General features: G+C 40.0%; 1 pseudogene; it reads left to right on the forward strand.

Moving 5' to 3' along the window:
* The first annotated feature begins 1,763 nt into the window (after positions 1-1,763).
* Positions 1,764-12,332, forward strand: LOC120544280 (annotated as a pseudogene).
* The last annotated feature ends 323 nt before the right edge of the window (positions 12,333-12,655 follow it).

Here is a 12,655-nt window from a genome sequence, read left to right on the forward strand (position 1 = left end):
TGAACTGTTTTAAATGAAAAGCCATAGTGTTCCAGTGGACAGAGATCATTAATTTATTAAGAAACATTTGCAAAAATCAAAAGCCAGAAGGGCGACAAAGCAATTTTGGTCAGAATTAATCAAACTGTGTGTCAGTTTGAACACTGTAAATGTACCGGCTTTTAATTGACTACTGGTTTTTATTTGAGGAATTACGGTAATACCGGAATATCCCACATGTCTTAAAGGAGAACTCCGGGCAATTTTTACGTTAATCTTGATCGCTATATGTATGAGTACTGTCGATAGCAAAAAAAATTAGCCGAATCGGTTCTAGCAACACGGAGTTGCTGCAGCTAATGCCGAGAGCTCCCACTCAGCTAAAAAGTGAATTTAGTGGTGAAAAAGCAGATGGAAATTATAAAAAAAAAATATTGATTCTATAATCTAGATCGGGAGTTTGCCGTATTAGCAGCAGCAAACAACTGGAAACTTTTTACAATTTCCATCTGCTTTTTCACCACTAAATTCACTTCTGAGACTTTTTTATGCGATAAATTAACTGTGTAGAGTTTGAATATGGGCAGTTTTACAAACGTTGATGGCCATCTGCACATTTTCTCTGATGTTGTCAGAAGCTTCAGTCTGACGGGACAGCCAGCTGGTGGCGGCCGGGATCACCTCCCTGCTGGCCGGCCAGTGATGCTCACAGACACCGCTGTTAGCTGGAAGTCTGAAAAAGTACACGGGCTGTACAAAAGGCCGTCAATCAGGAGTGATAGTTGTGAGTACATGTTGGAGAATAGCGCGGACACGCACCTCACACCGCGCGCACCACCCAGAGAAAAAAGTGAGAGAAAGAAAAAGGAGAGGTCGCAGTTCGGACGATGACTATTCGGTTGAGATTGTGTGCGTGTGTGCGTCCTCGAGATCTGACCACACACAAACACACGTCGCAGAGCTACCCACACCCATGTTTCTACTGTTGCTTAATTAAATAAAACATCAAAAGAGAGAAGTTGTCTGAGTCATGTTTTAAACAGACACACCTGGGGTGAAGTTGGGAACCAGAATCAGCTTTAAATACAGTCCTAATCTAGTCCTCACTAACACGGGCCCAATTATAGTAACTACATGAAAACTTCACTGTTGTTGCATGAAATGTCGTTTGTGTTTAGCCTACATCATCATTTTCTATCATGTGAAATAACAGGCCAAGCCTGCCTGGTTGTAAAGCTGCAGACACATGCTCCCCAGCAGTCAGCTCCCCCTGCTGTTCATAAGGTGCCTCTGCACCCCTTTCGTTTCAGACCCTCCCACCAGCCTTTGGGCCACGCCTCCTCATTTACATTGACATGTGTCAAGTCCAAATGAAAAGGCAATGTTAAATGGAAATTCAAAAGCCAAATATTAAATGAAAATTAAAAGCCAATGTTAAATTGAAATTCAAAAGCCAAATATTAAATGAAAATTAAAAGCCAATGTTAAATTAAAATTCAAAAGCCAAATATTAAATTCAAAAGCCAAAGCCAAATGGAAAATTAGAAAAATATATATTTTTAATTTGATCTCGCTTTGTTTTCTCTTTGGACTTTCAATTTGAATTATGAATAAATATTTCCTCCACAGTGGTATGCCGAGTGGCGAAAAGAACTCATTTTGAAAATGTCCTAGAAATGTGGGAACATAGGGCCTAATTTTAAGAAAAAATCTTAGAAATGTGGGAACATTGGGCTGTGGGAACATATGCTCCCGTGTCGAGTGGCGGATGACTGAACAAAACAATGTTGCAGCTGGAACGCATCACTTCCGCGCCTGGTGGTAAACAGGGGTCAGGGGCTGCATCCTCCAAAGGATGTTGCCTACAAACGCAGGTCAGGCTGATCATAAGCCTCCTCTACCAATGAGACGGTTTAGCCTTCAGATAGATAATCAATTCAAGTGCTTATAGTTAAATAAAAAGTAAAATAAACAGCCTCACTCTTCAGCTCGAGGAGTTAATGGTCACCAAGACTAACAAGTACCCTGTCTTCTTATTTCTGCTCTTGGCCTATGTGTTCATCTTAATTGCCAACGTGGGCATCGTGAGCTTGATATTGATGGATAGAAGCCTCCATCAGCCGATGTATCTCCTCTTCTGTAACCTGTCGATAAATGATAAATGAAACTCTCTCCTGGTTCCACGGGTGCTCGCAGACATCCTGGTGCCCCCCTCTGAGCGCATTATTCACTACTATGAGTGTCTGATGCAAGCTTTTACCACACATATGTTCGGTACCAACGCACACACAGTGCTCATGATTATGGCCTTTGACAGATATGTGGCCATCTGTAACCCCCTGCGGTTATGAACGGCAAAATGGTGATCAAGCTGACAGTTTCTGCCTGGGGAGTGTCCTTTGTTTTGGTGGCCATTCTGCTCGGTATGACCATAAGGCTGAACCGATGCAGGACTCACAAACCCTTACTGTGATAATCCCTCGCTCTTTAAACTCTCCTGTGAGGATGTGTTCATCAATAACGTCTATGGCCTTGCTTTCACTGTCGTCCTGCTCTCGTTCTCTAATTGCAGTATAATTCTCACATATTTTAAAATCACAGCAGCCTATCTGACTAGTAATAGCAAATATTTAAACAGTTAAGCCTTGAAGACCTGCAGCACTCATCTGTGCCTGTATCTGATCATGCTTGTCACTGGGCTGATCCCCATCGTCCTTCATCGCTTCCCCCAGTTCCCAGAGTACAGGAAGATTGTAGCCATTCTCTTTGACGTTGTTCCCGGCAGCTTCAATCCCGTTATCTACGGGCTGCAGTCCCAAGAAATACTCAAGTGTTTGTCAAAACTATTCCACCTGAAAATAGTTAAACCATCATTTTAAATCTAGAGGGATTTGTTTTCAAACATGAAAATTGTAAAATTGTTTTTTTCTTTATTTTCAGCTGTGTGAAGTAACATGTGAAGTCAACAATTGATGAATTTAACAGTGAACAATCTATGATGATAACCTCAGTCACAAATATTGACCCAAACCATTAACCCTACAAAAAGTAGTAATGTTACATGTGGCATTTGATTCAAAAGAGAAGCTGTTTATTCAAAGAATGAAATGTAAATGGAGGGAAAGGCGGACACTATATGTGCACTTTTGTGTCACTTTGTGATGGATGTGAGATTTTACGCACTCCTATGTTTATGCAATTATAGACCTTGGAAGCGTTCTCACATACAATTTCTCTGGGTAATGTCAGATAAGTTCAGGTTTGTAGTGCATGTGTGAAAGGGACTAACGTTTTAGTATGTATTTTCCCTGCTCTGAATTTCCTACCCCAGTGGTAACGATGAGAAACTGTGAAAGATGAACATTGTAAAAGTTGATTCTGTGTTTTCAGATATTTGGTTTGAATATTAAAGTTTTTCCAAAATGTGACTTATTTCCTGTTATTTACTTTTATAAAGAAGGCTTGTTTGGTAAAACTGTAAACACAAAAATCTAAATCATAAAGTTGAGATACATTTTTGAGAGTGTGATCTTTATTCTAGCATTCATACATATATGTAACATAACTTTAACCACATGTTAAATATATGTTATCCGTTTATGATATATTTAAAAAAAAAGCAAACAATTCACTTACTATACGGAATTGAAATTGTATTATAACATCCGATTCAGGAAATGTCAACAGCATATTCCGGTTGGGTATTCAGAATAAGACTTGGATATCAACAGGTTTTTGGATATGAGCTGACCTTTTCAAGAAGCTGGTTGAAGGAATGAAAGAGGGACGCTCCGTTCACATGGTCCAACAAGTCCTCCACTGCTGGTAAACTTTAAAAAAATCTTATTTTGCACAGCTGCATGTATAAGGGAATATTGGTGGATTATTCACGCTCATTAGCTGTTTTAACAGCTTGGTCGGAATATCGTCTTTTTTGGAATAATAGCAAAAACTGGAATAGTCAGTTACTCACATCAAAGAATTTCTAATAAGGGAAGAGTTTCCACTCTCTCGTTACCTCAAGCTTCTGAACTGGTTGCAGTTCCACTCTTGATCCATATAGGGGGTGCTCACAGGCAACTGCAGAATGAAAGGGACTCTATGGAGCTATACCCCTCAAAAAAATTTTGTCTAGTAATTTGAATGTTGCATTCAAAAGGGGAGGCTAAGAAAATACACACTGCTGGGTGTTAGATTTTTTGTTCTTAAAAGCCTTTTAAAATGTCAATGACATCATACACATATACGGCCAGAGATACTGCTTTACGGCAAGCTCTGAGTCGCTTCCTTTGTTCTCTCAAGGCATCGACAACACAGCTAACAGGTTAGGCTCTCCCTGTCAATACACATGCTAGAAAGAGGTTTGCTAATGTTTTAAAGACCACGCCGAAATATTCACTCTGACATTCTGGTTCTGCTTCGGATGCCGTCAAGCTAATCAGTCCTTCACTGACCAATCAGCATTCATTAGCAGAATGCTAGCGTGTTATGGGCAACAACGATTCAACCTGTAAGAAATCAAAAGGACATAAGTCCTCGTTCATTCAACTTTCGACCTATAATCCATGTTGAACTTGCAAAAACTACAATCAAATCTGAGATTTCTCAACGACAAATTCGGTACAGTGGGGCTGTATAGGGAGTAGAAAGGCTTTCTGTAGACCGGCTTTGCTCACAGAGAAAGAGCGAAAGCCACACCCACTCGCGGGGGGGGGGGGGTGAGACAACTCTCCGCTCTCTGTTGACTTGTATTGCGTGAAGGTTTCCTCCTTGTCATTTCCGTCTGCTAGCAAACAACAGAAACATGCCCAAAAGCTGCTGTGTGGTGATATTCACTACCAACAAGGTTAATAACCCACGACTGCCGAACCGGAAAAACAGATTTTTTATTTAGACAAAAGTGGATCTTTTACCCTGTAGCACTTTGAGATTTGTTTCAAATGTAAAGTGCGTTATAAATAAAATGTATTATTATTATTGTTATTATTACAGACGTGAAGAATCAGCAGAGAGAATGGGAATACTGTGGGATCATGACTGTAAGCTAACGTTATGTCCAGTGTTAAGTGGGTTAGCTTAACTTACAGATGTGTAGTTAGCCTAAAATGGACATTTGGATATTTGACTTGGTATCTAAATGCTTGCTGCAAACTTAACGCTGTACATATTGTTAGCTTAGTGTCGGAATCCCACAGTCTTACCATTCTCCCTGCTGATTCCTCAAGTCTGTACAGTACCCACTTTTGTCTTCATAAAACCTCAGTTTTTCGGGTTGGCAGCTTATAAAACTTAAGTCATGGGTTATTTACCCCTATTTTGGTGGAACATGTGTACTTGTCAGATTGGACAGATAGTGTAGTTAGCTACAACTCGCTCTCACTCCCAACTGGTAAAATATGGATGCTTGGTCATTGGCTGTCAGCGTCATATACAACGCAAAAATCCCCCTTCAGCATGTGTGTAGAACGCACCGGGCAGAGCAGCAGCTATGAGGCGCTTGAAGATGATGGAGTATTAAGAGCGACAATGGTAGCGAGTAGTATGAAAGCCTGAAATTCCGTGTGGGGATGCTGGTTTTAGTGGTGGATGGGTCAAACATAACCCCACCCACCATCTTTTCCTAAACCCAACTGTCGCGTTTTTTCTTTTTCTAACCTCAACTGTACTGTTCGTCGTTTCCTAAACCCAACTGTCCTGTTCTTGTCCCATGAGTCACGAAAACGTACCTTTTATAAGCCCACTCATGATCTTTTCCTTAACCTAAGTCCCGACCCAGCATTTAGATAAAGCGCGTTTAGATCTGACGCTAAAGGAGACTTTTAGCATCAATAACAACGCCAAAGGCACCTGACCAAGTGTCCATATTTTACGCAATGGGAGTGAGAATTAGACTGGATTTATCCTGCAGAGATCTGAAGAGCAGTTAACCATAGTCATCATGAATCCAGATTAGAACGGCAACACAAAGAAAGAGGAAGACGACGGATAAATGAGGGACATCCGGCGGAATTTCTGGCGGCACCTGAACAATCCCGGAAAGGAAACGTCGTCAACATACTCCCGCTGTCGACCCCAGGGTCATAAGCCTTCTCGAAGTCCACAAATCACATGTAGACTGGATGGGCAAACTCCCATGACTCCTTCAGAAAGCTTGCAAAGGTGAAGAGATGGTCCACTGCGAGGAAGAAATCAGCATTGGTCCTCCTGTTTTTGAGGTTCGTCACTTGGTCAAATAGACTAATTTATTGTCATTTATTTATTTTTACCATTTATTTACTCTGAAACTTTGAGGAATCTCAAATTTGTGACTCAGACTAACTGGTGCTGTCCAACTTGTGTCCCAAAGAAGCAACTACTATTCACAATTAAACACACACACACACGCCACACTAGCAATTAAAAAAAATAGCTTTCATAATTAATCTTTAATTAGGAGATTAAACAGAGGCACAGTTATTACCTTGGCAACAAGGATAATTATGTTTCTTTTGAAGGGCTTGTTTAAAACAACAGAGGTAACTTCAAATAGGTCCCTTTGGTATTCTTTGCTATCCTGTGTACAATGTTATGTTTTTAATGAATGGGATCTGATGTCACTTTGTGTAATTAATGATGTTTGTACTCACCATAATCTCCAATATAATCAGAAAAAAGTCAGTTGCTCTTCAAAAGGCAAAAATGGACTTGGATGAAGTTCTACGTTCATCTGACTAAACCTGACGCAGCCGCGCAACATCCTCAGGTAAGATGATGATATCTTGTTTATGAACCATGTCCAGGTGTTTTAGAAAGGAACATAGGAAGATGTACTGTTTTGATATTGTGCACAGATGAAATCAACATACAAAGCTTTTCATTTTTGCAGTGTAATTATTCTGCACTTTTCATCTGTTGACAGCAAATTTGTTTTGTCTGTCTGCTGAGAAGAGATGGAGCTTTTGCCGTTTGATATTTCACCTAAAAGCCCCAGAGGTCTGTAAATGTTTCTATGTTTTTCATTATGTGTTGCTTGCTCATTGTGTGATATACTGTTGTGAGGATGTCCAGTGCAATCAAGCTTCACAGTGTCATTATTTTAGAAAAGAATAGAAAATAAATTTAATTTCTTAGAGGACGATGTGATGGTTTAATAATGTTAGAGTTGCAAAGATGCAAGGAGTCAGTCTGAATTTGTTTTCCCTTGAAAGCAGATTTTGTTCAGGGCTTCTGTTTAATGGTTTGTCAATGATTGAAGGCAATAACACATTATTTTCACATACGTTATTAGAAAAATTATTACCTGCACTTATTGTACGATGTCATTTTTGTGTCTTATTAGTTCATTTAATACGGTAAATAAGAGATTCTTAAGCAGCATGTTTGAGGTGTTAGATCTTAAAACCTACTTAACATGACAGTGAAAAAAACGTCTACACTTTTAGATTTTCTGATGAATTTACATCAATTCATGCTGGCTTTCACACAGATGTCCTACAGACCGTGAGACTTTGTCATATACGGATCAGTTTTGTTGACATTGAACTACCCCTTCAACCAAAAGCTCAGATTGCCTAAACAGAACAGTGCAAGTATTCAATCATGCTTCAGCTGCTAGTGGATATTGTAGGAAAACAAATAGATACTTTCATTACAAATGTTTGCTTATTACTTTGATAACAAGTGGTATTAGTAATGTACCACAGATATGTAGCAGAAATAATCATTAGGACACAGAGGTAAATATTGAGCAACTGGTTAACTTTATGAATGTATTTGATATTTTTTATGAATGTCTTTATTGGCCTGGTGTTTTTATATTTAGTACAACAATCTATTTCTACATCTGTATGAATAATGGTGATGGAAATATGAACTATAACACCCCTCTGTCTTCTGGTTTCCAATTGGTTATTAAATCACTTATGCCTTTCTTTTATCACTCTGTCTCCAGATTCACACCCTCTTTTGTCGAACAATCACAGATCCAGCTTTGTCAATGGCACTTGGGAGCCTGATGGCGTCACTTTCTTCATCATTCAGGGCTTCGCCGGCCTTGGCGAGAAAAAGATCATAATTTTTGTCATCCTGCTTCTGGGTTACATCATCATCCTGGGAGGAAACAGCATGATCATTTTTGTGGTACAAAAACAAAGCCCTGTATCTAGTTATGGCAATTTCTTCAGTGTTTTAAAATATAATTATTTGTTTCATAATCGCTATCACTGTATTTTCTCATGCAGGCATCGACTGATACGAAGCTCAACTCTCCCATGTATTTCTTCCTTTACAACCTTGCCTTTGTTGACATCGTCTACACCACCATCACCATCCCCAAAATGCTCTCCGGCCTCCTGACAGATTTGAATACCATTTCCGTACTGGCCTGCTTCGTTCAGATGCATTTCTTCTTTACGCTATCAGTTACCGAATATGCCATCCTGACTGTCATGGCGTACGACCGCTACGTGGCCATCTGCAACCCTCTGCGCTACACTACCATCATGACTCGGACTGTCCAGCTGCTCCTCATCGCAGGAGCCTGGTGCTTCGGCACCTTCTGCACGCTGCCAGCCACCGCTATGACCTGGCAACGGTCTTACTGTGGCCCAAATGTAGTAATACATGCCTGGTGCGACCTGTCATCTGTAAGGCAGCTGGTCTGCGGTGACACCAAGATAGATAACATTGTATCCATTTCCTTCGCCATACTGGCGCTACTGACCACAGGAGTCCTCATCCTCACATCCTATGTCCTGATTGGTGTTTCCATATCGAGGATGGGTGTCGCTCAGAGGCTGAAGGCCTTCGGGACGTGTGCAGCCCACCTGACTGTGGTGTCCATCTCTTACAGCTCGGCCTCGTTTGTTTACATCTCGTACCGGGTGGGACGCTTTTCACCAGAGGTATGAGGTACCTTTGCCTTTGTTTTAGTACATACATATATATAGCTGCTCATCGGACAGTTCACACCTTGCCATCGTCCATTAATATCTGACAATGGACACCTCAAAGGACATTAACCCGCTTATACCATGGTCACTTGCCAAATAACATTTTTAAAACATTAGTTTATATTTTAATTTGTTTTACAATCAAAATCTAAAGTTTATCCTAACAATACTTCAGTTTCCCTGGTTACGCCTGACGGTTTGACTAATACCTGGAACAATCATTCTCATCCATCAGGTTCTTATGCAATGGAAACGTTAACTCCCCCAGGAAATAGGAAGGACCTTAGATACGACTTGCCTCCCTTAGCAACCAGAGATATTTATAGTCTGCTCAGCTGATAGAAACCTTTTTAAGTTTAGCTATGACAGACAGTAACCGCTATCAGTTTAGTATAGAAAAAATATATATATATATATATATATATATATATATATATATATATATATATACACAGATATATATATATATATATATATATATATATATATCCACCAAAGATATGACATTTAAATTCATGTGTTCAGCATTAGTACTTTAAACAAGACTAGCAAGGAGCTTGAAGGATAATTGTATATCTTTGGGGATGCAGCTTGAGAAACTCAACTTTAGTTCCACTTACTTTGTGTCTTCAAAGATTTGAAAGCCTGTTGCCTTAATTAGCATATGAAGTTGCTGAGTTTTCATGAAGATATTTTTGTTCTTAATTATGTGACCTACGTGTTTTGGAATTTCTGTTACATTATATGTATATATTGTACCACAGTTTGTTGCATTTAAAACAGACCAGAGCCTCCACACAAATATCAGATGGCAAATTGCTAATAAAAACAACAAAGAGTGCAGATTTGAAAACGTAGGTATTTCAGTGAGTGTACCACTTTGATCAGACTGAAATATCTCAACAATTATTGGATGCATTGCCATAAAATTTGTTTCAGATATCCAGGGTATCCTAATAACTTTGGTGATCCCTGACTTCTCCACCATGTGGTTGACATTTCTGGTTTTGAGTTCAAATCTCAATAACCATTTAATAGATTGTCATGAAATTTGGTTTTGACATTCATGTTCCCGTCAGGATTGTAATAACTTGACCTTGAACTTGGTGATCCTCTAACTTTTCATCTGGCGCCATAAAATCATTTAAATGTTTTTACATGTGCAAATTAGCGAATGTTAGCATGCAAAACACTTAACTACAACGTTGAACATGGCTTCTGTTAAAATTCAGGTCAAAGCTAAGTATTAAGTCAATGTATTTATAGAGCACATTTAAAACCAGTTTGAAAGCCATGATGTCTGTCTCTCATGGGTGGGCCAAATTCTCTGGGCGGGCAAAGCAGAGAAAGGGGAGGTAACCTTTCTCCTTATGACCTCATAAGGAGCAAGATTCCAGATCGGCCCATCTGAGCTTTCATTTTCTCAAAGGCAGAGCAGGATAGCCAGGGCTCAGTTTACACCTATCACCCTTTCTAGCCACTGGGGGGCCATAGGCAGGCTGGGGGAACGCATATTAATGTTAAAAAAACTCATAAAGTGAAATTGTCATGCCATGGGACCTTTAACGATCTTTGGGAAGTTTGTTCCAGAGTCTCTGGGCCACAACGAAGAAGGCAGATTCATGGAGGAGTGATGTAGGTTAAGGAGATCAGCAATATATAAAGGGGCAATTCCATGTAATGCCTTAAAAACAAGTAACTTTACCTTCAAATCTATTCTATATTTGACCGGTAACCAGTGAAAAGATGCCAATAGTGGAGATATGATCCCTCCTTCTAGCAGCCGCATTCTGGACAAGCTGCAGGCGTGATAAAGATGATTGACAAATCCCAGAATACAAGGAATTGCAGTAGTCAATATGAGACGAAATAAGAGCATGAAGTGCTGTGGGCTCTTGTGCTGGGATTACACCAGGTGCAGATGCGCCGCTTTCCATCTGTCCAGAGGTTTAGCTCATCCTCCGCTGTGCCTTATATCAAACTGGGACAATTTCAGTAGCAGAGTGTTTTGCCTGCCTGTCAGACTTGCAGATCTCGTTGTTTTGGTAATTTTTCCTGGAAATGTGTGCTTCTATCATAAAAGTAAGTAGTCTACATAGATAAATAGTTTATACCATTTAGTGCAGTTATGAACGACATGGATTAAATATTTGTAGCTGTGTCTTAGTTTTTAAAATAGTGTAGTGATGTGAAATATCATAGGGACACTGCACAGGGTGTTTATTTTGACAATTGCTCTAGCCATGCCATTTCCTCTCCTTTGCAACGGCCAATGATTCCATTTAAAAAGACCTAGCCTGTATTTGTAGCAGAGCAGAATGTGGAACCACGAGAATTTCTTGAGTGGCCGCAGATATGCCTGTTGGAATTTAGGGTCCATCTTACTGTCAAGACTAATAATATTAAACACCTCACAAGATGACTGTGTTTCGACAGAACAAAAAAACATGCTAATGAGTTTCTTATTCTCAGAGCAGTAGCTCTGAAGGTTGTGTAAAGAAAGAAGTAATTAAGTCATGAAACCACTGGAAAGCATGAATGTTCCAAGTACATTTCATGGCAATATGGCCAGAAGTTGTTGAGACATTGGTTTCCAATAACAGGTAGCCATTCTTATGCCCCCCTGCTAGCAGGAAATATATATTAGAGGACAAATCAGAAGATCACCAAAACTTTAGGATTGATCCTCTCGGTAACCACGAATATTCACAGGGAATTGCAAAATAACCTGTCACCAAATCGTTGATTGGGGTGGCGTTTTGTGAAATGGTCAGGGGGTCACCAAACATATTAACACTCAAGTAGATTCATTGTTTTTTGGAGACCATGAATGTCTGTAACAAGTATTTTTCGAAAACTTGAAATGGTCATGAATGCTCCCAAATTGTTGGACAAATGGACTGACCAACGCATTTTATTTCTTTTAGGTGTGCATCACTGAGACTGTTTGGTACTCTGCCCTGACCCCTTTGATTCATCCCAATGGTGAAAAATATCCAGATACAGAAAGTCTGATGTTCACCACAAATAGGAGGAATCATGTTGATGCAACAATACCATTTGGCGATTTCATGGAAATCTGAAATTGTTAATTTTTCAAAATTGACCAACCAACCAACAACCAAACCAACCTTGTTAACACCAGGAGCTGCCCCAATTGCGGAGAAATGCCAAATATCCTCAGTGAACCTTGTATGTGTTCAAAAAAGTTTGTTTTAACTATATCTACTTTTGTTTTAGGAACGTATCATTGTGTCTGTGCTGTTCTCCGCTCTGACTCCTTTCCTAAACCCGATGATCTACAGTCTGAGGAACAAGGAGCTCCGAGAGTCCATCAGGAGGACTCTGACGAGGTTCAAAACTGTTGCTGTGTTACCGAAAAAGGACTTCAACACAGTGTCCCTTTCCTAACCCAACGAGAGAAAAAAGGCAACTGAAGATGCTGTAGGTTGGATTGCAAAGATCCAGGACTTAGCCAAAATTTTTTAACATCGACAACTTCTCAGTCCCTCCCCCCTTTCTGCTAAAGCCCAAAATGGTCTCCTAAGCCCCTCCCCCCACAAGGGAGAATGAATGTGTGTGCCTGTGCAGTGATTGACACACAGACACCCCCCCTGGCCTTGATTGGTGCATCTGAACAGGGAGCTGTGGATTTTTGCAAATTGAACTACAGGATGTAGGTGGTGCCAGAAGAGCCAGATTATTATTATTATTATTAAATTGCCTGCTTCATGTAGTTCTACTCG

Source organism: Perca fluviatilis, chromosome 16, assembly GCF_010015445.1.
Source record: "Perca fluviatilis chromosome 16, GENO_Pfluv_1.0, whole genome shotgun sequence".
NCBI classification, from domain to species: Eukaryota; Metazoa; Chordata; class Actinopteri; order Perciformes; family Percidae; genus Perca; species Perca fluviatilis.